This window comes from Castor canadensis, chromosome 5 (genome assembly GCF_047511655.1).
Source record: "Castor canadensis chromosome 5, mCasCan1.hap1v2, whole genome shotgun sequence".
Classification (NCBI taxonomy): Eukaryota; Metazoa; Chordata; class Mammalia; order Rodentia; family Castoridae; genus Castor; species Castor canadensis.
Window position 1 is genome coordinate 113958656 of NC_133390.1, and position 26944 is coordinate 113985599.

Here is a 26944-nt window from a genome sequence, read left to right on the forward strand (position 1 = left end):
GATTTATCATAGGTGCTGAGCAGGTAGTGGGGCATATAAACACGAAGTTCCCAGAAGATGTCATGGTGGGAGGTACAGAGTAGGAGTCATCAACATGTTCCTGATAGACTCAAGAAGGACAAAGTGTGGAGAGACAGAGAGGCCAATAAAAGAGGCAAAAACTAGCACGAAAGTGTGCTGTTTGGGGAAGGTGTGGTGGCTGGCATCCAGTGCTCTTGAGAGGTGAGTGAGTTGAAGATGGGAAGGCCTTTGAACAATAGTTTTTGCCTCAGTAGGCCTTTGTGAGAATTTCGTGACAATATGCACACAAAGTCTGTAGAAGTGTGCCTGGCACATTTCATTCACCAAATATTCACTGATTATCTGCTATGTAGTAGGCACAGTACTATATGGTAGGGTATAGACATGAATAAAAATCTCTGACCACATGGACAGATAAGCATTATGGCAAAAACTAAAACAGGATGCACAGAGGAGCACACAGGTAGTTGGATGATTTTGTGGGATGGTGAGGAGTAAAACTGCCAACACCTCAGGAAGGAGCAGGAAGGAATAAGAGCCTTGGCATGTTAAATGACTCTTCTCATTGGAGGTGATGTCTAACTCCCCTTTCCTTGACCTCATTGACTGGCTTGACTAACAAGATAAAATTGTGGGACATTCTGATGCCTTGGATGCTAGTTAGCTCATGAAAAGCTTATAGCTCCCATTCAGGAGCTAAGACCACCAAGACGAGCCATATGGAGAAGCCACATGGCGGGGGAAGTTAGGGGAGAAGAGGAGGAGAGAAGAAGAGAACAAGACATAGGGCAGGGGAGAGAGAGATATGCTCATCCAGTCCTCAGCTATCTCTGACTTCCTTTCCCAGGCACCAGACATGAGAGTAAGGAAGCCTTTGGGCAACTCCAGCCACAATCATTTTATGAAGCAACAACAGAGAACAGAGAGACCTTTGTCTTGGTGTGGCCTAGGTCAGAGGACAAGGAAATAGAGATCAAAGTATACATTTTGCTATGGCTGGTCTTTGTGTTTGCAATAAGGACATGGATAACAACTGACAAGATTCAGAGAGCCAGTGAATGTGTAAGCAGAATGAAGGAGGTAAGAAAGGGTACTGAAGGAGGTGAAAAAGCAGAAAAGTTTCTGCTCTGAAGACAGTAGGGAAATGGGGTACGGTTTATCACTCTTCTCACCTTCTAATTTCTCCTGGACATCTGACAGGAGAGGAGCACAGGGACAAAAGGACTTTATGTGCGATGTGTGGGGACACATCCGAAGCTAATAAAAATGAACTGGTAGGAAGGGGAGGGGCTTGCGGAGAGGGAAGGGTAGACAGCGTGGAGGAGCATTGTCATCCTGCAAAGATGAGCGGCAATGGAATCCAGGCTCAGAGGAGAGTCTGGCCTCTCATGTGGGTCAAGATGGGAGACAAGGAGAGGTTGGGAGTCTGCTCAGTGAGTACAAAATGAGAGGCTGGAAGTAGTCCTTCAGGGGTCTTCTGTGGCTGATGTATGAGATGTTTTGAGTAGCTGATAGTGAGGGGAGGATGAAAAGGGCTTGTAGACACAGAGGTTTGAAATTCTTGCAAGGAGAACTCTTGATCCCTTGATAAGTGCACCTACCAATTATATACTGATAATGGCAGCATTTAATCCCAATTATGGAGTTTGAGAGATTTTTCAGGGCTGTTAAAATCAGAAAGTGCAATGTACTTCAATGTGGTTTATCCTTATTTTGTCTCATATATCTACAGGAAATTCTTATTAATTCTTAGATTAATTAGCATATCCTGTTTCCACACCATTCCATGTAGCCGAGAATTTACAACATTTTACTGTCATTTTCAAAGGAGATACAGGAGAATCACATCAGGATGGGGGAGCTCAGAATATCTGGAGACTGTTTCTCCCAGCTGAAAAGAAAAAAGACATTGAACTCATAACTTAGGAACAATTGTGCTTTTGTACTATGTCAGTAGATTCCATTAGATGTGTATCTTTGTTACTTTCTCACAGGCTCATTCCTCACTGCTGGCAAATTTATTACACACATAACACAGACTTATAAAGGAAGGTACTTTATTTTTTCATTTCTATGCTTAAGGGGATGAAGCTCCCCCTCCTCCCTTTTTTTTTTTTTTATTTTGCTTTAGGCCACATGGAGCAAAGGTGAGTACCACAAGCTGACCCAAAGGGAGGAGCACAGTTAGAACTGAGGAGCAAGAACAAAGATTGGAAGTAGGTTTACACTTACTGGTTCAAAATATGTTTTTTCAGTTGCCTTTCCTAAATAGAAAGGCATCTCATTGCCTTCATGGCCACTTCCTCTACAAAGTCCACAAAGTTTCTGTGTTCTCATCCCAATTCTGTAAGATTGAGATTCAGCCAACTTTAAGCTCAGAATTATATGAAAAATGGAAGAAGGTGAAGTAGGTGTTGTAGCTCCCGAGCTTCGTTTTTAAGGCTGGGTCTTCTAGTAGCATTGAATGAGGGATCTGGAAGATCTAGTATCAGCCCTGAGACAGCATTACTGGCCTTAGAAGTAGGGCAGAGGTGAAGTCTGGCATTCTAAGGACACAGAGCATTATCCAAATCCACATTGTGTTCTGGAATTTACTGCAGGAGGTGGAAGTCCAGTGTCAATAGTTACTGTCAGATCATTTGAATAATCCTTTTGTGGGTACAAAGAATGATCAGACCCCAAGAGAAGAAGAAAGATGAACAAGGAAGTAGCACCCACTTTTTCTAGGTTAGAAAAATCCAAGAATAGGGTCCAGAGCAGAAGACAAGTCTTCAGACTGATCAAGATGGGTAATGAGATGGGTCCTAATTCAGGGAGCACATGGACACTCCTTGTTAGCTCTGTCAGCTCTAAGTCCTTGTCTTGTTGTCATTGAAAGGAACATGACGTACAAAGCAGAGACCCAGAAAGTTTTTGGGTTATAATATTTCTCATATACCAAATCACAAAGATTATAAAAGTGAGTACAAAGCAATCTCCTTTCTAAGTTCTATCAATGTATTTATTGCTAGTGTCTAAGATGGCAAGTTAAACTGTAGAGCTAGGATTCAGAGCCATGACAAATGGCTGTGATTTTCCACCATGCTTTATGGATGGATACTTTTTATTTGCAGTTTTTGCTTCTCTCTCTGTCTCTGTCTCTGCCTCTCTCTCTCTTTCTCTCTCTGTGTCTCTGTCTCTCTCTCATGCACTGACAGTTTCATTTAGTCTAGTTCACTTAATTTGTAGGACGTATTCTGCTGTTTTGCCATTCTGGGACTCTAACAATAGCCAGGACGTCCTTGAGGCAGAAACAGCCTCCTGTGCTTTCAGCTTAGTGGAAACCAGCCCAACCTGCATGGCTGAAACCCAGGGGTTGACTTTTCCACACTTCAGGGAAGTTGACAAATGGCTCACAGCTGTCTGAGGTTAAAGAGCTCATTTCTGAAAACGGACACTGTCTTTTAAAAGAAATAAGCATGCCTCCTTCTCTTCTGCACTTCTAATAATTGCTCTGCTTTGACATAGTCCCTGCACTGACTGTTTTGCCTCCATAAAATCTCCACTCTCACACTCCTTCCAGATTTAACTTGCATTTTAAACCATGCAGAATATTCTCTTATCCCATCTGAACCTTTTCAGATGCCACAAAAGAGGAGATACATTACATACCTTACAAATATCTCTTAATTATTGCTCTTAATTGGAAGGCGTAGCTTATGAGCCCTGACGGGAGGAACAAAGTGACTTCTGAATTCAACTTGAAAACGTATTGTGAACTGCTTAATGCAAGTGAGTTATCTAATGATTTCCAGAGTGTTGATATCAGGAATTCAAAAGAAAGCTACCATATACACAGAAATCTATTTAGTAAACAGACAGAGGGCAGTTTTGAAGGTCACCATCCGTAATGAATGAACATGTGAGATTCCAATTTTATTCTTATCCAAGTGCTTGCACCAACCTTGAGATGCCATTGATAGGGCTCTAAGTCTATGAAAACGATATGTAAATGCTCATTAAAATTCCTTATTCATGGCATTGTCTTTTTAATTCTTCAAAAGTATTGCTGCAATAGCAGCCCAGTTTTAATTTTCTTTAGAGATGGATATTGTAAAATATCTGATTTCTGGTTTAAGTCTGATGTTTAAAGGTCAGTATAAACTACCACAGCCAGGCGTGCTGGCTCATGCCTGCAATCATATCTATTTGGGAGGCAGAGATCTGAGGTATTATGGTCAGAAGCCAGGGCAAAAAATTCATAAGACCCCATCTCAACCAATAAAATTGTGCTTGTCATTCCAGCCAAGTAGGAAGCTTAAACAGGAGGATTATGATCCTGGTTGCCCCGGGCATAAAGTGAAACCCTGTCTCAAAAATAAGCAAAGTAGGCTGGAGGAGTGGCTCAAGTGGTAGACTGCCTACCTAGCAATTGTGAGGCCCTGAGTTCAACTCCTAGTATCACCAAAAATAAAAAGAAGGAATAGTAAATGGGGTCGGGGGCATGGTTCAAGTGGTAGAGCCCCTGCCTGGCAAGCTCAAGGCCCTGAGTTCAACTGCCAGTACTGCCAAAAGACAAAACAGCTCCCCCGGCACAAAAAAAAACCCTACCACAACAATTTATATATATTCTGAGCCACAGCCAGGTGCTACTTAGGAACTAGTTGCCAAGAAGCCACATGATGACTTTTGGACTATTCTTTGTCACACGGTAAATTTTCAAATTCAACCACTTGTTTTAAATAGGTGCTAAAAAGTATAGAAGTATGGCACTTGAACCATATCAGGTGTTCCCATTCTATTTGCTCTGCGAACAAGCTCTTATGAAGCCAAAGATAAGTATAAAAATAAAGTTTAAAAAGTTTAGGCTGGTTGTAATGAATCTACCCATGCTGGCAGAGTATTATTCCAGGTAAGCTATCTAAGCTGCACCTGTGACCAGCTTGTACTAGTGCTGTACAATGAAAGCTTATAAGATTCTAAATTTTCTACCAGCCACATTAAGAAAAAGCTTAGTGCTGGGCAACTTGAAGTTATTCTCTCCTCATTGTGAAAGTAGCACTGAGGAATTTTACTTGCAATTCTGTGTGATATAGAAGCAAAAGGAAAAGATTTCTGAACCATACATTTGCTGATATGTATGACAGGAGTGATGATAAATTTTGAGTATACTTTATAAATATCTCAGCAACAGGATCAGAACATTACTATTCCAGTTTTCAACCACTTTAATTGTTTCATACTTCATAAGTTCATTCATACGTTTATTAGGAACTTCTAATCAAGCAGCATATGGTAAGCACTGAACTGAAATAGACTGAGTCAATGAAAGATTGATTTCTGGAAGACACTATACTTAATTATTCTGAGGAATAAAATAACTGGGTGCAGATCTCACTCTCCAACTACTTGTGTATTTTGAAAGAAGAATGAAACATGTGACTACTAAATATTGCAAAGAGGTTATGAGAGATGCTGAAAGGTCTTTAGGAGTTTATTAGAAGGTGCTAGAGACTGCAGTTTATATCTCCTCAAAATCCACATGTTATGACCCTAATCTCAAGGAGATGGTATTTGGAGGCTATTGGGAGATACAGTTATTCCTGATTGATTCTAGGATCCCCCACAGATACCAAAGTTGGTGCATGCCCAAATGCCTTATGTAAAACATCATCATATTTACATTTCTCCTGTGTACTTTAAATCATCTCTGGATGACTGTAATATCTAATACATTGTAAACGTGATGTGAGCAGCTGTTCTACTGTACTGTTTAGGTAAGAATGACATGAAAACAAACCTATACATGTTCAGTGCAGATGCTAGTTTTTTTTTTTTTCTTTCAAATACTGTATTTTTGATCCACGAAACCAGCAAATGGAGGGCTAACTTTAATTAGGCCATGAGGGTAGAAAGGAATTAGCTACATTACAAGAAGAGGCCAGAGAGCTAGTTAGCATTCTTTTCCTGCCGTGTGAGGACACAACAAGAAGACAGCAATCTGTAACCCAGAAATAAACCCTCACCAGAATCCACCATGTTGGTATCTCTTGGGCTTTCAGCCTCCAGAACTGTGAGAACTAAATGTTTGTGGTTTAAGTGACCCAGTTTTCTTTGTATTTGTTAGAGCAGCCCAAACTGGCAAAGATAGATGGAAAGAAAGCAGTTATCAATGTTTTGAGTTTTCAAAAAGTATCTCTACTTTTCATTTGAAAAAGTATAAAAAATGAATAATATTATTTGAATTACTTCAGACATCTACAATTCCTTCCCTTTCCTCCTTTGTTCTTTGTTCTCCCTAAATGTGTTTAAATATTGGGGGAGAAGGGGTCTTACATGTAGTCTGCATGGTGATAGTTAAAATCAAGACTGATATGGACTGAATTGTACTCCCAAATTCATGAGTTGAATGCTTGCTCTCCATGTGGCTATATTTGGAGATGGGGACCTTAAGGGAGCAGTTAAGGTTAAATGAAGTCAGAAGGGAGGGTCTAAATATGTTAGGACTAATGCCTTCGTAAGAAATGACACCAGATCTCTCTCTTTGTCTCTCTCTTCTCTTTTCTCTTCCCTCCCCCTCTACACACACACACACACACACACACAAAGCCATGAGAAGTGGGGCAAGAGGCAGCTCTCTACAAGCCAGGAAGAGAGCTCCCATCATGACCTAAACTTGATTTTAGACTTCCATCCTCCAGAACTATGAGAAAGTAAATTTTTGTTGTTTCATTCACTGAATCTGCGCTATTTTGCTTTGTAAGCCCCAGCAGATTAATTCAAAGTCTGTAGAAGTAGGCACTAATATTGACTGGCAATAACAGTTTGCGTAAGTTTACTTTTCTAAGGTGATGGTAGGGTATGGTGGCCAAGTAGGCAAAAACATCTGATCCTTAGAAACACTGGTGAGCGTAGTCTAACACCCATGTTATTTCGAATGTTTTGTTTTCTATAGATTTTCTTTCAACAGTAAAGCAGGTATTGAATTTTCAAAGCTGCTATCCCAGAAAAGAGGAGAAAGAAAACAAAGCACAGATTAGTGAATGAAAGAGAGAGAAAGATAAGGAAAGCTAAGAGCTTGATTCTGGATATAATGTGACTTAAACAAAAGACATCTGTTGGCACACACATGTATCTACTGCAGACAGCAGACACACAACAGGTGGAAATTCACTGGATGCTAGATTATTCAGACACAGAGCTAGAATTTACATCCAGCCTGTTTAACTTAAGTCTGAGATCAAAATCTCTATAGTGTACATTCTGCAGAAACAGATGCAGAAATAAAGAGTATACTAGTCACCCAAGCTTCTCCAAGTAAGCTTCTTACCAATTTATTCTCCATTCTATGATTTAAATATTAGTATTTTCAGGGGGAAGGGATGATACTGGTATTTGAACTCAAGGTCTTGCTAGCAGGTGCTCTACCACTTGAGACACACCCTCAGCTAAGCTAAGTATTTTGCTTAATGTTATTTGGAAAATTATGATATTTAGTGGTCAATGTTTCTCTCTCTCTCTCCTTCTTTGTTCTTTCCTCCTTCCTACTCTCCCTTCCTTTCTTCCGTTAATTTTGAACTGCACTCTAAAATTATTTTCATTACAAATTAACTACAGCAAAAATGTTTGTTACATTTTGGGGTCACAAAGCAGAAGAAAATCAATAAATCTGGCAATCAGAAATTTTGTCTTGAGGTCCTTTTAGGTTTAGCTGTTTTATCGAATGACATATGGAACATTATTTTAAAACTCTGAGACTGAGTGAAATAACTTTATCCACTTATCAAAAGAAATTCATGTTTAAATTATATCTCTTGCAGAAAAATCATTCTCTGGCAGACAATGTTTCTAAATTTCCACTTTTAAAAATTGCTTGGAATGATTGCTCCCCAAATGTCATTATATCCTTTTAAATTTGGGTTTTTTTTTTTTCTTATCTCAAAAGGAGATGGTTACTAAGTGTGCATGTGCCTTTGGCTGAGTTTCATTTAAGGATTTGTCTCAATAACTCTGCCAAGTTTTATTTTTCACTTTGCAATAGACTTACTAAACTAAGAAAAAGCATGCCCTAACTCCTGATTACCCAGACAGGAAACATCCAGTTTGGCTAGCTCATTCACAATATGGGAATAAAGGGAATGAGGAAGCTGGTTGTAAAGACAGTTTGATGGAATGCTGTACATTCTGTGGGCCTTAGAAGACTGCTTGTGCACATGGAAAGCTCCTACCTGCAAACACACCATAGCAATGACTTCTGTACCCCCTGGGGTATCACTGCTGCATATATCTATATGCTCAAACCTAAACATAACAATAGTCAGGGGCAGTAGTGAGTTGACAAAGGAAGTGACTACCCTCAATCAGCCTAAACTAGTGTTGCAGGGCTGTAAATAAATATTGAACACTTACTATGGAGAAAATAGGCAGTATACACACACATTGGAGTCTTAAATGGAGGGAAAGTGTTTTTCTCTTGACCAGCATTCCCCAAAAAGTTTTCCATGGAGCAAAAGAAATATTTATTTCCTGGAGAGAGATTTCCAGACTCTCTTAAGTTGAGAAATATGGAGTACTATCCCTTTCTTGGAGATTCATGATCTAAGATGGTCTTGGTGGCTTATCTTAACTTGAGGTTTGAATCTTCTTGGACATAAAACTTTGTTGGAATCCTACATCAATGGTCTGTGGAACATGTCCAGGGAAATTCTACCTTAATCTTATCTTCACAAACTCTTTTAGGAATATTAGATTACAATGTAAGTTAATTTAACCAAATATTTTCCTTTTCAACTCAAGTGGCTTTTGGTCAAAAAGTGACCTATTGGGAATTAGTTGTCAGAATTTGATATTCCTAAAAAGAGCTTTGTTCAATTCTAAAATTGTTATATTAGTGGAGGGATATATCCATTCACTAATATGTAACTACACAGCCAGATCACTCAGTCCCTTTCCAGTTACACGCCCACTCTTCCTGAGGCAGATTGCACCACTGCTCCTGTGGACTATTAGTAATCTTCCCGTTCACTCAAAAAAATTTGCTGGTATAAACAGTAAATTACATAGTCATCCATGTAAGGCCACTCTGAAAATCCTGATGAATCCATCCTGTACATGGAATTCTGATCATCTCTCTCTCTCTGGATGGGGTGATGATGATGAGGGTGGTGGTAGTGATTGTGGTGGTGGTGCATTTGACTGTAGGGTGAGAACCTAAAATTCTGAAGACTCAAAAGAAAATTTGGTGGAAAATTACAGAGAATGTTGTTATGTCCAATATAAACACAATGAATAGTCAAATGATAATTAAGGGAAACATGCAGACGTTTAGATAAAGTAAAAAGCTTGTTTCCAAGTTTGTGTAAACAAGCACTTGGGAAACTGAGGCAGGAGGATCACAAGTTCCAGGCTAGCCTGGGATTCATAGGGAGTTTGAGACCAAAATGTGCTACATAGCAAGACTCTATCTTAAGAAAAACAATAGACAAGAGAAACAAAGGAAAAAGGAGGAAGGAGAGGTGGAGGAGGAGGAGAAGGAGGAGAAGAAGAAGAAGGAGGAGGAGGAGAAGGAGGAGGAAAAGGAGGAGGAGAAGGAAGCTTTTAAAGAGCTAATAGGAATAAGATGAGGGTGGAGATATTGTTGAGAAGGATTTGAAGCCAAGGGTGTATGTTTGTCAGTATATTTTGAAACTTGTCCAGCTAAACACAATAAATCCCTCCCATTTGTATTTATAAATTTATATAAAAAAGTAATTTTTTTTGTTGTTGGCACTAGGGTTTGAACTCAGGGCCTCACACTTGCTAGGCAGGTGCTCTACCACTTGAATCACACCCCCAACCTTTTTCTGCTTTAGTAATTTTTCATGTAAGGTCATGTGTTTTTGCCCTGACTGTGGACTGTGATCCTCCTACCTATGCCTGCCCATGAAGCTGGGAGTTTGGATGTGCATTGCCGTGTGCAGGCTGTTTGTTGAGATGCTGTCCTGCTAACTTTTTTACTGGGCTGTATTTGAGCCTCAGTCCTCCCAGTCTCTGCCTCTCAAGTAGCTGAGGCTCTGTGACCCACCATTCCCAGCCTGGCTTTAATTCTCAATACTCAACACTTTCGTAGGATGGAAAGTGTCCTGATCCAGTTACATTAGCAGAGTTTTGTTTTTGAGACTTTTGGATTCTAGTGTCTTGGTTACCAAGGGTGTAGATGTGATGATCTGTTTGTTAAAAGTGGTGATCACCAGGAGATTAATCCCACCAGGCTTTCAGTGGTTAATTCCATTGCTAGTTAACTTCTTCAATTTTTGGAAAAATCAAACTCATGTGTAGGAAATCTCAACCATGCCTTTTGGTTTTATTAAAACCATACCGAAGGAAAAGTAAACATGAAAGGAGCTCTCCCTCTTCTCTCTTTCTTTAGTATTTATTCTTTACTGTCCATGCTTAGAGAGGGTTGTGGATATGTTCAGGATTGTGGCAGTTTCCCAAAAAAGAAATTTGTGGAAGGTTTGTTCTACGAATGCTATACTTCCTGTTTGGCTCATGTTGGGGGCCAATCATGGAGCAATTTAATGCCAGAAACTCACCGTGCCTTTAATTCTTTCAATAAATACCAAATGGCCCTGGAGATAGCACAGGTGTCATAGACCTTCCTCAGTGTCTGGAACAGGAGTTATCTCCTCGGAAATAAGAGAGCCTGGCTCAGCAGGTTGTATAGGTGAGGGTTTTATGTATCAGATTATCAGTAGTTGCCAAAAGTCACTCTCAAAGCCATGAAGATTATGTGATGGACACAATGACAACTCTTATAAAATGGAGGTTTAAAAGGCCTACTCACAGAGCCAAAGGGAGAAAGATGTTTCATTTCCTTTACTGACAACATTGCTATTTATAAGATCGGGGCCCTATATAAAAACTTGGATTTTAATAAATAACAAATGCAGGCAGTAGTTAAAAACAAACACTAAAAAATGAACAAATCTAATAGGAGTTACCTTGAAGTCATTGTCTTGGGCTGGAGGTCTGATTCAGTAGTAGAGCACTTGGTTTACATGCACGAGGCCCTGAGTTTGATCCCGAGCACTGCCAAAACAGAGCAGTGAAAAATAGAAATACCTTCTCTTTTCAATCACATCCAGATATACAGCAATTCTCATTAAATTCACCATTAAGATGAACCTTGACTCTGTCTCTCAGATCTCCGCACCATTACCACAGTCCACACTCCATCATTTCTTGTCTGGACTATTAGAACAGCTTCTAGCTTCCACTGTGGTCCACTTCTCCCTTTCTAATAAATGCACTAGCATTTTGCAGGAAATATTGTTCAGGACCATTTTGATTGTTGCTTCTCTATTTATGCATTTTGCATTGTGACCAGTGAACTTTTAAAGCAATCTACCACACTGATCTCTTATGTATCACCAAAAAAAAAGTGCTACCAATTAAGCTATGAAATAAGCTTGTCACTTAGACTCTCCTTTTCATACCTAGTCTTTTTTAAGATTTTTTTTCCAGATTTTCTTTATGTACCATGCTTGTGCATGCATAAGCAGGAAAATAAAAGCTGCAGGTGCAGGTAGTGACAATTATGTCACAACTTCTGCTGTAAAACTCTATCCATTGAGAGATGAGATGCTTTCTAATGTCAGAATTGGCAAAAAAAAATGAGAAACATATATTTTGGAATAAACAAAAGATGGTAGATATTTTATGTGTTTCTGTCCATCTTTCCCCACCTGCAGTCGTTGACAGAGGGAGGACAGAGCCTGAATTCTTCGAACGACATTCAAGGATTTTCATAATTCAGCCTACAACTAAGTTTTTAAGCTACTATCTTTTCATTTACTGGTGTCTTAACGCACCTGCCTTTTCATGTTCACCTGATTTTTCCCCCCTTCTGTAGATAAAACCTTAGATTTGATGTCTTCTTTGTTTCCTCCATTACTTTCTCCACCAGACAGTGTTCAATCCCCCTTATAGTTCTCTAGCAGCATTGCTTGCTTATTGACAGGTGTAGGGTTTGAACCTACTGCTCTGTGCTTTGTTGAAAATATATTTACATGTCTATGTTATTTCCTGGTGCTTGCAGCAAAAGAATTGTAAATATATTTTGGGTGAATTGAACTAAAATAAAATTATAGGAGAAACATTCAAAAATAAAAAAGTAAAAACATACAAAGCATTCTGCAATTATCATCATCATCATTACCATCACCCAGACAAGGCTGTTCATCAGTTATTTAAACTGATAAAAGTATAATCCTGCAGCTACATGAGACAAGGTTGATGTTCAATATTTTATCCTTTTTCTTTGAAGAAAATTTGCTGGAAGACTAAAGTGTGATGGTCAAATTTCTAGAAGAAGAACCAATAGCATAGATTTCTTAAGCTGCCTAAAAATTATGGTATTTGTTGGGTGGAGGTCGGTTGCAGTAAATGAGAAACTGGATCTCCATGTGGCAAAAGTCAACCATATATGAAAGCCCATACAAAAGGACAGATGGTCCTTCTGTTCCTTGTTCTGTCAAAATTGGTAAGGGAATATTTAGGAGTTATCATGCACCTTTCTATTGAAGTATTTGTTCCAAGGATTGAATTTTTGATTATTTAATAGTTTGATTGCTTTACTGAATAGTGCTTTTTAGTGAACAGAAATAATTCCTATAATAGTCACTCCCCTCTTTCAATGCTGAAGAGGACTGCATCTAGTTTGTACGACATGCCTTTGTTTTAATCCGTGAAATAGAAATTTGTCCCATCTGATATTTCAAAATACATAAGCTAATATCATATAACTGAAGTTAGACACAAACAATTAACTAAATATACCATTAAGACTATAAAGAGCAGTTTTTGACCCCAGGATACTCTACCCAGCAAAGCTATCATTCAAAATAGATGGAGCAATAAAAGTCTTCCATGATAAGCAGAAACTAAAACAATATGTGACCACAAAGCCACCATTACAAAAGATTCTGCAAGGGATCCTGCACACAGAAAGTGACACCCAACTTAACCATGAAAAGGCAGGCAGCACCAAACCACAGGATAAGAAAAAGCAAGACAGTAGAGAGTAACATCAAGTTAGGTACACACAATCAAACCTTCAAACAACTAAGATAACTAAATGGCAGGAATCACCACATACCTATCAGTACTAACACTTAATGTTAATGGACTTAATTCACCCATCAAAAGACACCGTTTGACAAAATGGATTAAAAAAGAAGATCCAACAATTTGTTGCTTACAGGAGACCCATCTCACCGACAGAAATAAGCATATGCTTAGGATGAAAGGCTGGAAGAAGATTTACCAAGCCAATGGCCCCCGAAAACAAGCAGGAGTAGCAATACTTATCTCTGACAAAGTAGACTTCAAACCTACATTGATCAAATGAGATAAAGAAGGACATTCCATACTAATAAAAGGGGAAATAGACCAAAAGGAAATAATAATCATCAATCTGTACGCACCCAATGTCAACGCACCCAATTTCATCAAACATACCCTGAAAGACCTAAAAGCATATATAAACGCCAACACAGTGGTTGTGGGAGACTTTAACACTCCATTATCATCAATAGATAGGTCATCCAAACAAAAACTCAATAAAGAAATCCAAGATCTAAAATATGCAATAGATCAAGTGGACCTAGTAGATGTCTACAGAACATTTCATCCAACCTCTACACAATATACATTCTTCTCAGCAGCCCATGGAACCTTCTCCAAAATAGATCATATCCTAGGGCACAAAGCAAGCCTCAGCAAATATAAGAAAATAGAAATAATACCGTGCATACTATCTGACCACAATGCAATAAAAGTAGAACTCAACAACAAAAGTAAAGACAAAAAACATGCAAACAGCTGGAAACTAAATAACTCATTACTTAATGAAGAATGGATCATCGATGCAATAAAAGAGGAAATTAAAATGTTCCTGGAAGTCAATGAAAATGAAAACACAACCTACCGGAACCTATGGGACACAGCTAAGGCAGTCTTGAGAGGAAAGTTTATAGCCATGAGTGCATATATTAAAAAGATTGAAAGATCCCAAATCAATGACCTAATGATACATCTCAAACTCCTAGAAAAACAAGAACAAGCAAATCCCAAAACAAATAGAAGGAGAGAAATAATAAAAATAAGAGCTGAAATCAATGAAATAGAAACCAAAAAAACCATTCAAAGAATTAATGAAACAAAAAGTTGGTTCTTTGAAAAAATAAACAAGATCGATAGACCCCTGGCAAACCTGACTAAAATGAGGAGAGAAAAAATCCAAATTAGTAGAATTAGGAATGCAAAAGGGGAGATAACAACAAACACCATGGAAGTCCAGGAAATCATCAGAGACTACTTTGAGAACCTATATTCAAATAAATTTGAAAATCTAAAAGAAATGGACAGATTTCTAGATACATATGATCATCCAAAACTGAACCAAGAGGAAATTAATCACCTGAATAGACCTATAACACAAAATGAAATTGAAGCAGCAATCAAGAGTCTCCCCAAAAAGAAAAGTCCAGGACCTGCTGGATTCTCTGCTGAATTCTATCAGACCTTTAAAGAAGAACTGATACCAACCCTCCTTAAACTGTTCCATGAAATAGAAAGGGAAGGAAAACTGCCAAACACATTTTAGGAAGCCAGTATTACACTTATCCCAAAACCAGGCAAAGACACCTCCAAAAAGGAGAACCATAGGCCAATCTTCTTAATGAACATTGATGCAAAAATCCTCAACAAAATAATGGCAAATCGAATTCAGCAACACATCAAAAAGATTATTCACCACGACCAGGTAGGCTTCATCCTAGGGATGCAGGGGTGGTTCAACATACGAAAATCAATAAACGTAATAAACCACATTAACAGAAGCAAAGACAAAAACCACTTGATCATCTCAATAGATGCAGAAAAAGCCTTTGATAAGATCCAACATCATTTCATGATAAAAGCTCTAAGAAAACTAGGAATAGAAGGAAAGTTCCTCAACATTATAAAAGCTATATATGACAAACCTACAGCCAGCATTATACTTAACGGAGAAAAATTAAAACCATTCCCTCTAAAATCAGGAACCAGACAAGGATGCCCACTATCTCCACTCCTATTCAACATAGTACTGGAATTCCTAGCCAGAGCAATTAGGCAAGAAGAAGGAATAAAAGGAATACAAATAGGTAAAGAAACTGTCAAAATATCCCTATTTGCAGACGACATGATCCTATACCTTAAAGACCCAAAAAACTCTACTCAGAAGCTGCTAGACATCATCAATAGCTATAGCAAGGTAGCAGGATATAAAATCAACATAGAAAAATCATTGACGTTTCTATACACTAACAATGAGCAAACGGGAAAAGAATGTATGAAAACAATTCCATTTACAATAGCCTCAAAAAAAATCAAATACCTAGGTGTAAACCTAACAAAAGATGTGAAAGACCTCTACAAGGAAAACTATACACTTCTGAAGAAAGAGATTGAGGAAGACTATAGAAAGTGGAGAGATCTCCCATGCTCATGGATTGGTAGAATCAACATAGTAAAAATGTCGATACTCCCCAAAGTAATCTACATGTTTAATGCAATTCCCATCAAAATTCCAATGACATTCATTAAAGAGATTGAAAAATCTACTGTTAAATTTATATGGAAACACAAGAGGCCACGAATAGCCAAGGCAATACTCAGTCAAAAGAACAATGCAGGAGGAATCACAATACCTGACTTCAAACTATATTACAAAGCAATAACAATAAAAACAGCATGGTACTGGCACAAAAACAGACATGAAGACCAGTGGAACAGAATAAAGGATCCAGATATGAAGCCACACAACTATGAGCAACTTATCTTTGACAAAGGAGCTAAAAATATACGATGGAGAAATAGCAGCCTCTTCAACAAAAACTGCTGGGAAAACTGGTTAGCAGTCTGCAAAAAACTGAAACTAGATCCATGTATATCACCCTATACCAAGATTAACTCAAAATGGATCAAGGATCTTAATATCAGACCCCAAACTCTTAAGTTGATACAAGAAAGAGTAGGAAATACTCTGGAGTTAGTAGGTATAGGTAAGAACTTTCTCAATGAAACCCCAGCAACACAGCAACTAAGAGATAGCATAGATAAATGGGACCTCATAAAATTAAAAAGCTTCTGTTCATCAAAAGAAATGGTCTCTAAACTGAAGAGAACACCCACAGAGTGGGAGAAAATATTTGCCAATTATACATCAGACAAAGGACTGATAACCAGAATATACAGGGAACTTAAAAAACTAAATTCTCCCAAAACTAATGAACCAATAAAGAAATGGGCATGTGAACTAAACAGAACTTTCTCAAAAGAAGAAATTCAAATGGCCAGAAAACACATGAAAAAATGCTCACCATCTCTAGCAATAAAGGAAATGCAAATTAAAACCACACTAAGATTCCACCTCACCCCTGTTAGAATAGCCATCATCAGCAACACCACCAACAACAGGTGTTGGCGAGGATGCGGGGAAAAAGGAACCCTCTTACACTGTTGGTGGGAATGTAGACTAGTACAACCACTCTGGAAAAAAATTTGGAGGCTACTTAAAAAGCTGGACATCGATCTACCATTTGATCCAGCAATACCACTCTTGGGGATATACCCAAAAGACTGTTACTCCAGAGGCACCTGCACATCCATGTTTATTGCGGCACTATTCACAATAGCCAAGTTATGGAAACAGCCAAGATGCCCCAGCACTGACGAATGGATTAAGAAAATGTGGTATCTATACACAATGGAATTCTATGCAGCCATGAAGAAGAACGAAATGTTATCATTCGCTGGTAAATGGATGGAACTGGAGAACATCATTCTGAGTGAGGTTAGCCTGGCCCAAAAGACCAAAAATCATATGTTCTCCCTCATATGTGGACATTAGATCAAGGGCAAACACAACAAGGGGATTGGACTATGAGCACATGATAAAAGCGAGAGCACACAAGGGAGGGGTGAGAATAGGTAAGACATTTAAAAAACTAGCTAGCATTTGTTGCCCTTAACGCAGAGAAACTAAAGCAGATACCTTAAAGCAACTGAGGCCAATAGGAAAAGGGGACCAGGAACTAGAGAAAAGGTTAGATCAAAAAGAATTAACCTAGAAGGTAACACCCATGCACAGGAAATCAATGTGAGTCAATGCCCTGTATAGCTATCCTTATCTCAGCCAGCAAAACCCCTTGTTCCTTCCTATTATTGCTTATACTCTCTCTACAACAAAATTAGAGATAAGGGCAAAATAGTTTCTGCTGGGTATTGAGGGGGGGGAGCGGGAGGGGGTGGAGTGGGTGGTAAGGGAGGGGGTGGGGGCAGGGGGGAGAAATGAACCAAGCCTTGTATGCACATATGAATAATAAAAGAAAAAAAAAGAAAATACGGTTTTTTTAATTAAGTATATATATGTCATGAATCCAATCGCATGTACTTTTGATTTATAGAGAATTATGTGAGGTGTTTCCTAGCAATTTGTACTCATTTGTTCATTATTTATAATGTCAATTATTGCCTTTTTCCAGATACAATTCCATCTCCAGTGCTCCTGGAAACATGTTCTGAACAAATCTTGGTAGGAAGAAAGGCATAACTACTTGAACTTTGTTCAGTTGAAACATAGTTGTGTGAGTCAGTGGGAAATGGTGCACAGAGAAAGCTTCATTCTTTTTCACACCACTCCTCTGGTGTGATTATTTACAACAGTGAGTCTACTGAAGTTTCAAGGCTTAGCTAGAAGATTTTGGAATATGGATAGAAGATACAGGAATGAGTTCACAAAGTTTAAGGAATCAATTACTTTTCACATCCATAATACAGTCATCTTTTTGTATTTTTCTTTTTTTTGATTTTTTGAGACGTCTTGCTTTATATCCCAGGGTGGACTTGAACTCTTGATCCTCCTGCCTCAGTATCCCTAGAGTTGGGTTTACAGGTGAGTGTCAGACATTCCATGATATCCTTGGAGGCTGATTCTAGGAATCCCTTTGATACCAAAATTCAAGGATGCTCACATCTCTTACGTACAATAGCATAGTATTTGCATATAATGTATTCACATCTTCCTGCACACTTTAAATAATCTCTGGATGATCTATAATACTGAACACAATCTAAATACTGTGTAAGTAATTGTGGTGCTATATTGTTTAAGAAATAGTGACAGGGAAAGAGACATATACATGTTTACTGTTGATGCTATTAAAAATGTTTTCAATCTGTAATTGGTTTTATCTATGAGGAGAGCCAACTGTACTGATTTTTGGCCCACCCAACAGAACTTTTATTTGAAATATGTTAATATTTGTATATTCAAATTAGAAATATATAGGAATTGAATGTTTATATTATTTTCAAATATAATTAATTGGGAAAAGTTTTTTCCCAGTTACTATCATATTTTTGAAACATGTAATTGAGTTGGAATGTTAAGTTGGAAAATAAACACTGTATCTTCTACTCTAGTTATTTCAAGGGTAATTAGTGACATAGATAAGTTTAGAACTCACATGTCAGAAACTCCAACTTACTTGTCCCTGTGCTACATCATACTGTCAGTCAGAAAACCTCTGGAAAATTGCTATCCCGATGTCTTACTCTTTACTTGCTATGACAAAGTATCTGGCACTAGGTAATATATAAAGAGAAGAGGTTCATTTGGCTCAGGATTCTGGTAGCTGGAAAGTTGAATGGTATAGTGCTAGTGACTGACAAAGGCCCCCTGGCTGTGTCACAGCATAGCAGATGATCACATAACAGGAACATGTGCAAGAGTGAAGAGTAGTTGTGAAAGAAGATAAATAAGTGGGGTGACATCCCTTTATAGCAACCTACTTTTTAGGCATTTAAATCCAGTCCTTTGAGACTTGGCCCCCCAGCCCCAAGATGCAGCCCCCAAGACCTAATGACCTCACAGAGTTCTCACCACCTTATCCCATTACACTGGGGAATTAAGTCTCAGCCTGCGTTTTGTTGGGATAAACCACATTCAAACCTCACTAAATTGTCGGGATGTTGGTCCTGCTTAACAGCTGATAGAATTTTTCTGTAAATGGTAGATCTGGGCCAAACTGATTAGCCATCACTCAGTGCTGCTCCAAGAAAAGACAAGGGTTGTTTTTTTGAGGAAATATAATTTTCTAACAATTGCTTAAATAAGCAGGTTAGTTTTGAGTACACTGCTGATTTATTTCTAATTTAGGTACTATTAAATTTATTCCCAGTTGACATGGATATTAGGATATCTGCTCTTCTCCTACCTTAATAAATATTTGTTGAATGGATATATTTTATTTATCTTTGTTGCCACCCAATTACTTTATATGGGCCCTGTATGTGATAGATGATTCATCAGTAGTGGTTGGATTAAATTGGTGTGAGATTCATTCTTTCTGCCTCCTTTGTCTCCTTTCTCATTTCTCCATCTTGTCTTTCTATTCATCACCCTTGATTCCTTTTTTTTTAAAAAATGATAAATAATTTTTCCAAAGCCATGCTGTCAATTGCCCTAAAATTTAACTTATCATTTTCCCAGCAGCTATACTGGGTCAGCATGTTGTGTTAAGCAATTTTAAAGAAAATGTCAGTTAGCTCTGACAAAGCTCAGCTTTTTAGAATTACGATTTTTATCCAGAAAACTTATTAGTGCTATAGACAGAAATCAGTTACCATGGCCAGTTTTTAGCTCATTTGGCTACTCCATGCTGTCAGCTAAGTAAAGTCTCATTGACCAGGCCAGTTATGTCTGTTATCCTTCTGCATATCCAGAGGTGCAGAGAAGGGGATGGAAGAGACAACTTCTTAGCCAGTGGTGACAGTTCCCCAAGCCACAGTGCACGGATCAGTGCCAACCCAAGCTGCTGGAGGTGTGCGCTTCTCTTCCCAAATAGATCTGAAGAGGAGATGAAGGACTTATGAAAAGTTCATGAAAGCAAAGCAGAGACTTACATCTGTACAGTCTTGTGCTCATGATGCAAAAGAACTCAATAAATAGGTGTTGACTGAGCAACTTCAGCAGGGATTTAAAAGGGATGGTTCATTAGATAGTTTAGAAGAAATACAAGTGTTTGAACCTCACTCTCAATATGTATGGTTTGCAGAGGGTTTTGGTCGACTATGTCCTTGAGGACTAATACTCTCTATTTGTTCACAGTGCTTGATAGTTTATATATTACAATACCACTTATTTTCTTCTTTTTCTGTTTTTCTTTTCCTTTTTGATACAGGATGTCATTATATAGGCCAGGCTTGTCTTAAATGTGTGATCCTTTTGGCTCAGTCTGAGTGCTGGGATTATAGACATGTCCACTCCAGACTCCTCACTTATTTTCCTATTTAATCTTTATCAAAAACTACATGAGTAGAAATGTTATCCACACATAAAGACATGCAGATATGAGGTTTATGCTTTACTAAAATTTCTGTAGGAATTTTGACTATTTGATATTATAGGATCCTAAAAATTTTGTGTTCACTGAGATACATACACATATATGTATATAGATAGATATATGTATCTGTGTGTGCATACACACTTGTGTTTGTATGTTTTTTAATACACACATGTAACACTTCTATTTATCCATTTGTATTTATATACAAAGAGGTTTTTATTCACCTAACATCTGAAAGATATATTTGAGATTTGCTCTCTCCAACAAAGCTAGCAAATGTAGTAGGCAAAGCATGGATTTAGTTTAGAATCTTAATTCTTGTCCTCTTATTATGTCCAGCATAATCTTGGGTTAGTTATTAATCTCCTTATATCTCATTTTCTCCTGTAATAATAATTATTCTATAGAATTACTCTTAGGACTACATGAAATAATAATGAAAAGGGAACAAACTTTATACAATTTGGGGAAACTATTGCACACACTAGATTCTATCTTGGGTCTTGTCTTGCCTATTAAAAACTCATACAAAGGAGACACGTGACTGTAGAAAGAACTGACATAAATTCTCTGAAAGAAAGTTTAATAGAAAACACTTCTCTATAGTTTATTGATGATTATGGGGAATTATGGGTGAGGTTTTAACCAGCAGTGGAAATATAAAAGAGACATTTCTGTGAGTGATTTTTCATCTTTTCTTCTGTGTGTTTCTCTGTATTTTCTTCAGTAAAACATATAATGAGGGGACTAAAGGCAAATCAATGAATACACACATATGGGAAGAAATCTTCTTTGTGAATACTTCTGGGGTGGAATGGAGATGTTCTCATCGGATTCCTAGGAATTGCTTTGGATGGAGGGTAAGTACTTTTTGTCGGAGACTTTTCTGTTCAGAAGTTCGATTTTCTATTCCTGAAGCAGCTCTTTCTGCCCATCCATGGCTCTCATCAGTGCAATCTTCAGGGTTTGTATGCAGCTGGCTTTTCCCGTTTTTACTTTTGAATGGGTAGCATATTTCTTTCCAGCAGTTCTCTCTCTCTCTCTCTTTTTTTTTTTTCTGATTGACCCAAAATGGGTGCAGATGTGGTAAGCACATGCTGAACGTTGTTGAATATTATTTTCACCCTGAAGAAAAGCCTGACATAAGCAGTTTCAGACTGTGTGAATTCTGGATTTCACAGTGGCCTTCCAACACTGGTTCTGTTGCCAATATTAACAGAAACCAAGGAGAGAGAGGCCATGGGAGGTAAACCACAGACTGACTTAGTTACCAATAATTGACAGCCGTGTGTGTTCCTGGGTGTGTGATCTTGGGAAATGCAGCGGTATTAAATGAAGTTTTGGTTTTCAAAACTGTATTTGGAACTAAATCTTAATGTGGTATTTCCCCTGTATGTTTTAGCATATGCCTGCAGAGGTCTATTTCTGTTATTTACTTGCTTACAACAGAAAGTGTCTTTTTGTGACAATTCCGTCTTGGATTTTCTTTGAGTTCTTTCTAATAACTTCTTGTTATCTGCATATTGCATTGAAGAGCATCAAACTGGGAGTCAAAAGTCTCCATTTTCCCCTTTGTCGTGTAACATGGGCATTATATTGCAAGTTGGCAAATGCTAAAAAATAAAGATAATGCAACTTCTACCTAACTCTTGCACACAACAGCTAATCACCTTGCTCATAAATTGTGTTTCCATACTTATGGAAAGCATGTTATTAAGTATAGTTAGCTTGAATATATATATATTTGGTCTACTTGTTCATCCCAGAGGTTTTAAGGAGAAACTTTTCATGTTGTGATAGGTGATTTTAACCTGGAAAATTTATTACTTCTTTCTTGATAGAGGATAGCCAATGAATTGATTGAATCGGTGTGCTTCATTTTATCTCTAAGCATGTGAGTATTAGCTCAATGTACTCATTCATTTACTTATTTAAGAAAAAATGTATTGAGTCTACCACATTGGAGGTATGTTGCTAGATGTCAGCTGGAGACACAGTCCCTTCCATCATGGGGTTTACATGTTGGAGACAGATGAGTTGTAGTAAAAGGAAATGGGAGAAAAACCTGAACTTGGTTCAGAGGCTTTGAGATACTGAGAGTAAGGTAAACCATAAAAATGAATTAAAAAAAACCCTAACTTTTCACGTGTATTGAGAAAGAGAAAATGGCAGTGTGTGTATGTATTTGTATATAAAAGAAGAGAAAAAGAAAGGGACGAGGGAGGGAGGGAGAGAGAGAGAGAGAGAGAGAGAGAGAGAGAGAGAGAGAGAGAGAGAGAAAGAGATGGCTCAAATTAAAATAACATTAGAAGCTAGTGAAAACTCACTCCTTGGTCAGAATTAGGCTCTTACAAGCTTATGGGTCAGTTCCAAAGTCTGCTTTCTCAGAACACATAAAGAGAATTTAACAATTTTCCCCCTGGGGCAAGAAAAAGTTAATAGAGCACTGAAAGAGCCTAATTTACCTTCTAGAATTAGATTACTCAGAATTAAAACAAGGCAATTAAGAGTCAGATGCCATGTTTAAAAGCTGGAAAGTAATTCCACAAGACCAAAGTTTTCCAGAAAGTACAAGAGTTTGTTCAATCTATTCAAACTTGACTTTCTCATACCTTGGTGTCAGGTAAAAGGAAAAGGAGTAAAGTCATGCTGATTCTGTTTTTATTCTCAGGCACAGGCTTCCATGTAGATTGGTTTGGCAAGTACAAGGATCAAATCTATGTTGTAAAAGGAAAACCAAGTGATGTTTTTCAAAAATAGGTCTGAAAGTTCTTCTGCCAACTCAAAATGAATGAGTCATATCAACTTGATACTAGGGAGGCTCCTTCCCTCAGTCTAAGCTAGATCCCTAATCCTCACATGATCCTTTGCTGGTTCTCTGGTTTATTTCCCTAGTTTTCCAGTTCCACTATTGTGAAATGTCTCTTCCACACATCTCAGAGCCCAAGTGGACCTCTTGATGGAGCTGGTTCTGTAAGCTGTGTGCCATCCTAGCATTTTGTAGAAAAGAGACCCAATCTAGCTTCAAAACACCCTGGCTTCAGAATTCTCTAAGGCCTTTAAGATGATTAAATTTTAGTTGATGTGCTGGAACATAAATTAATTCAAATTATTGAAAAACAGAGGTTGTTTCCAAGAGGTTTGGCTTTTAAACATGGGATTTAATTAATTTATTAAAGAGATAGTTACTGAGCACTTATTATGCACCAAACATTCTTCTAGGTATTTTAATGTGTCTGAGAACCTAGACATAACTAACACTGAGTTATTATCTCAATATTATGTGACAAATTCTACAAATATATATACAATAATAAAAAATTAAAACAAAAATAAAGATTCCCTTGATCTGCTCAAAAATATCAGAGACAATCAGAACCTTGGCTTTGCCAATTCAGAAGCTGTGTGATCTTAGACAGACTTCTTTTCTCTGAGCTGCAGGTTTCACACTCTTCATCTGTTCTGACAATACCTACATTCACCAGATGGTTAAAAAAAAAATGGGTGTGACGTTCTAAGTGGAGAGGGAGCTGCTTTGTGAGCTCTGTACTCACATTGTTCATTTTCAGATTTCATCTTCCAGGAGTCAGTCGAGCCAGTGGGTGGCCTAGGACAGTCCACTCAAGAGTCCTCTCATGAGCTCCTGCTCTTGCATCAGGCCAGACTTTGAACATGAGTTCCTCTGGAAGACTTTCCAGACACCTTCTGTGATTAGATATTCCTGATATGTGTTTCCATGGTGTCCTATACTACATCTAGTGGAGGACACAGTTTATCACACTGCATGTTTAACTGCCCTTTCATCCCCTGCTAGAATCTATGCTTCAAGAGGCCAGGAAGTGTGTATGCTCTGCATTCTATTTCAGCCCCAGTGTTTAGAGGAGTCCATTTGTCATTGCTAACTGAAGGAATGATGTATGTCTGTATGCCACAAGGATTACTAATGAGTTTCTGAAAGAGATGAGAAGAGAGCATACTTGGTCTACATCAATTGCTTTGTGCTTGTACACATATGATTTCGTTTAAACCTCAAGGCCACACTAAGAGGTGGAAGGGTAGGCAAATCATCACTAAAAATGTGTGATGATTAAAGTCTGGTTCAGAGGTTGAAGTCATTTGCCTGTGTTTTCACAATTAGAAAGTAGGAGGACTAGAATTAGAACCTAGCTTTGCCTGGCCAGATTCTTTTGTTCACCCTATTAAATCAGGGCATTTCTTAGTCTTTAAACACTATTTGGGAACTTACTGCAGAGGCAACAGGGATAAGAGTCATTTGGAATTTGATCTTTGCTGATGCCTTTTCATTTAGTTTATTTTTTCGTTTTATCTGCTGTTTTGCTCTTATCAAACAAAGATAAACAGCAGCTGCTACTGGTGCTGTTGATTGGGATTTCTGTTTGAAAATGAAATTTTGGGCATTTATTCTCCTGTTTCATTTTACTGTGAAAAAGAAAATCTAGTTTTTCAAAAGGCAATGCATGCACATGGTAAAAATGTAAATAATAGAAAAAGACAGTTCTTTTGTAAACATATGGTAGCATTTAGTGGGTATCTCTGTGTACTTTGCTTTTGTCACAGAATAATACATCTTCAAGATTATTCCATATTGTACATAAAATATGTATTTCATTATTTTAATGATTACATATCTCATTTGATTCGCAATACATAAGTATCATGTTTAATAATATGATAACCAAAGAAAAAGTAATCTCACAGAGAGTTACGATGTTTACCTGGTGAGTATAAGGCTGTTATTTCAACATATCCATGTTAAATTAAGCAATGTGACTGACAAAAATAGATATAACTCCCACAGAGCAGGAAAACACAGCTTGTCTTTATATTGAAAGTAATAAATGTATTTAAAAGTTTCATTCCTTTCACTGTAAATCAGCGGACAAGTGTCACTTGGAATCACAGAATTTTAGAGCTAAGAGTGACTTTAGAGATCATTGAATGTAATGGTGGGTCTTACAGTCCTGTGTGTATGCAAGCATATTCTACAGAAGCATAGTAATGTGTCATTTATTGAGCATCTACTTTGGGCTTGGAATATCACAAGCATTTTACCTCATTATCTTATTACTCACAACATTCTAAGAGATTGGCACAATTCTATTTATTTTACATGTGGAAAACAGCAATGCAAACTCTGGTTTCAAACCCTGTGTTCCTACCCAGGGCCTGTTTTTTATCTACTAGCTATTACATTATTTCCTTCCAGAAATGGTCTCAGCCCACCTCGTGAGCCTCAATCTTCAACCTTGAAACTACCTCAAAAACTCTCCCAAATCTCACAAGATGTTTTCCAAATCCTTATAGAGCCCTTGTCAGGGCTAATAATCAGCTGCCACTTACTGATATATTCTACCCAACTGGTTGTGACATCCAGCCACTCTCTAAGAAACGTGGCTTGATATGGACAGAATTGTGCCTGCAAAACTGGTTTGTTGAAATTCAGGAGTCTTTGAAGAGGTGATTAGGTTAAAATAAAGTCTTTTGGGTGGTGCTTTAATCCAATATCACTGGTGTCCTTATAAGAAGCAGAATGACCAAGATTGTCCACCAGTAAAGAAAAAGCCTTGTAAGGATACTGCAAGAGGCAGCTGTCTACAAACCAAGGAGAGAAGTCTCAGAAGAAATTAAGTCTGCAAACACCTTGATCTTGGATTTGCAGCCTCCAGAACTGTGAGAGAATAAATTTCTGTTGTTTAAGCTATCCAGTCTTTGGTGTTTTCTTATGGCAGCCTTAGGAGATGAATGCACTGGTGTACTGCATGGTCTGGAAACTAGAATGATTGCCAGGTACACACCAGAGTGCCTCCTTGAAGGAAGGTTCTCTGGTGGTTACTCTGTGTAACTGGACATTTTTTTGTTCCCAGCATTCTCTGCTACAATGAATTTTTAAAAATATTTATGCTATATACTCCTCCAGGGAGATTTTAATATATGTTTTGAGAAATAAGTTTGCTGGATGAATTGATTTAGAAAATAACTAGATGTACTTTAACATTCTTCATAAAATATCTTTAAAAATTTCATCTGGGCAAAGCTACATTTGTGTAAGACACTATTATATTTATTACACTCATTTTGGCTGCTTCTTTACATTAGCGGCTACCTTGCCTTTGAGGGGTGAAAAAGTTCCAAGGTAGAAAAATGTTTCAAGTGCATTGAGGGAAAGCAGTTTGAAATTTTCCATCCTCTGGTAAATGAAGCCTAAATCCACAAGGGCAGAAATGTCTAAGATGTTCTGACAACAGCTTTGGGTGGGAGCAAGACCACAGGTACCATTGCTGAGCCTAGTGTCTTAAAAAAATGATACCTTTCTCCTCAGCCTCCTTTGCCTACAAAATTTATCCGTGATGACAGCTTCCATTATGTCCATTCCTTCAGAAATAATTATTGTGCCTCCATGTGGAAGTTTTCTCATTCCATAGAAGCAGGATCATCCATCATATCAATGTGATATGGTTTTGCCAGATGTCAGATGAGTTAGCAAA

General features: G+C 37.9%; 1 long non-coding RNA gene across 1 annotated transcript; it reads left to right on the forward strand.

The window, feature by feature from the left end:
• The first annotated feature begins 958 nt into the window (after positions 1-958).
• Positions 959-26126, forward strand: LOC141423310 (uncharacterized). The gene is made up of 3 exons (XR_012448072.1): positions 959-1101; positions 21166-21298; positions 25666-26126. It is a non-coding gene; the product is annotated as an uncharacterized lncRNA (long non-coding RNA).
• Positions 26127-26944: the final 818 nt, after the last annotated feature.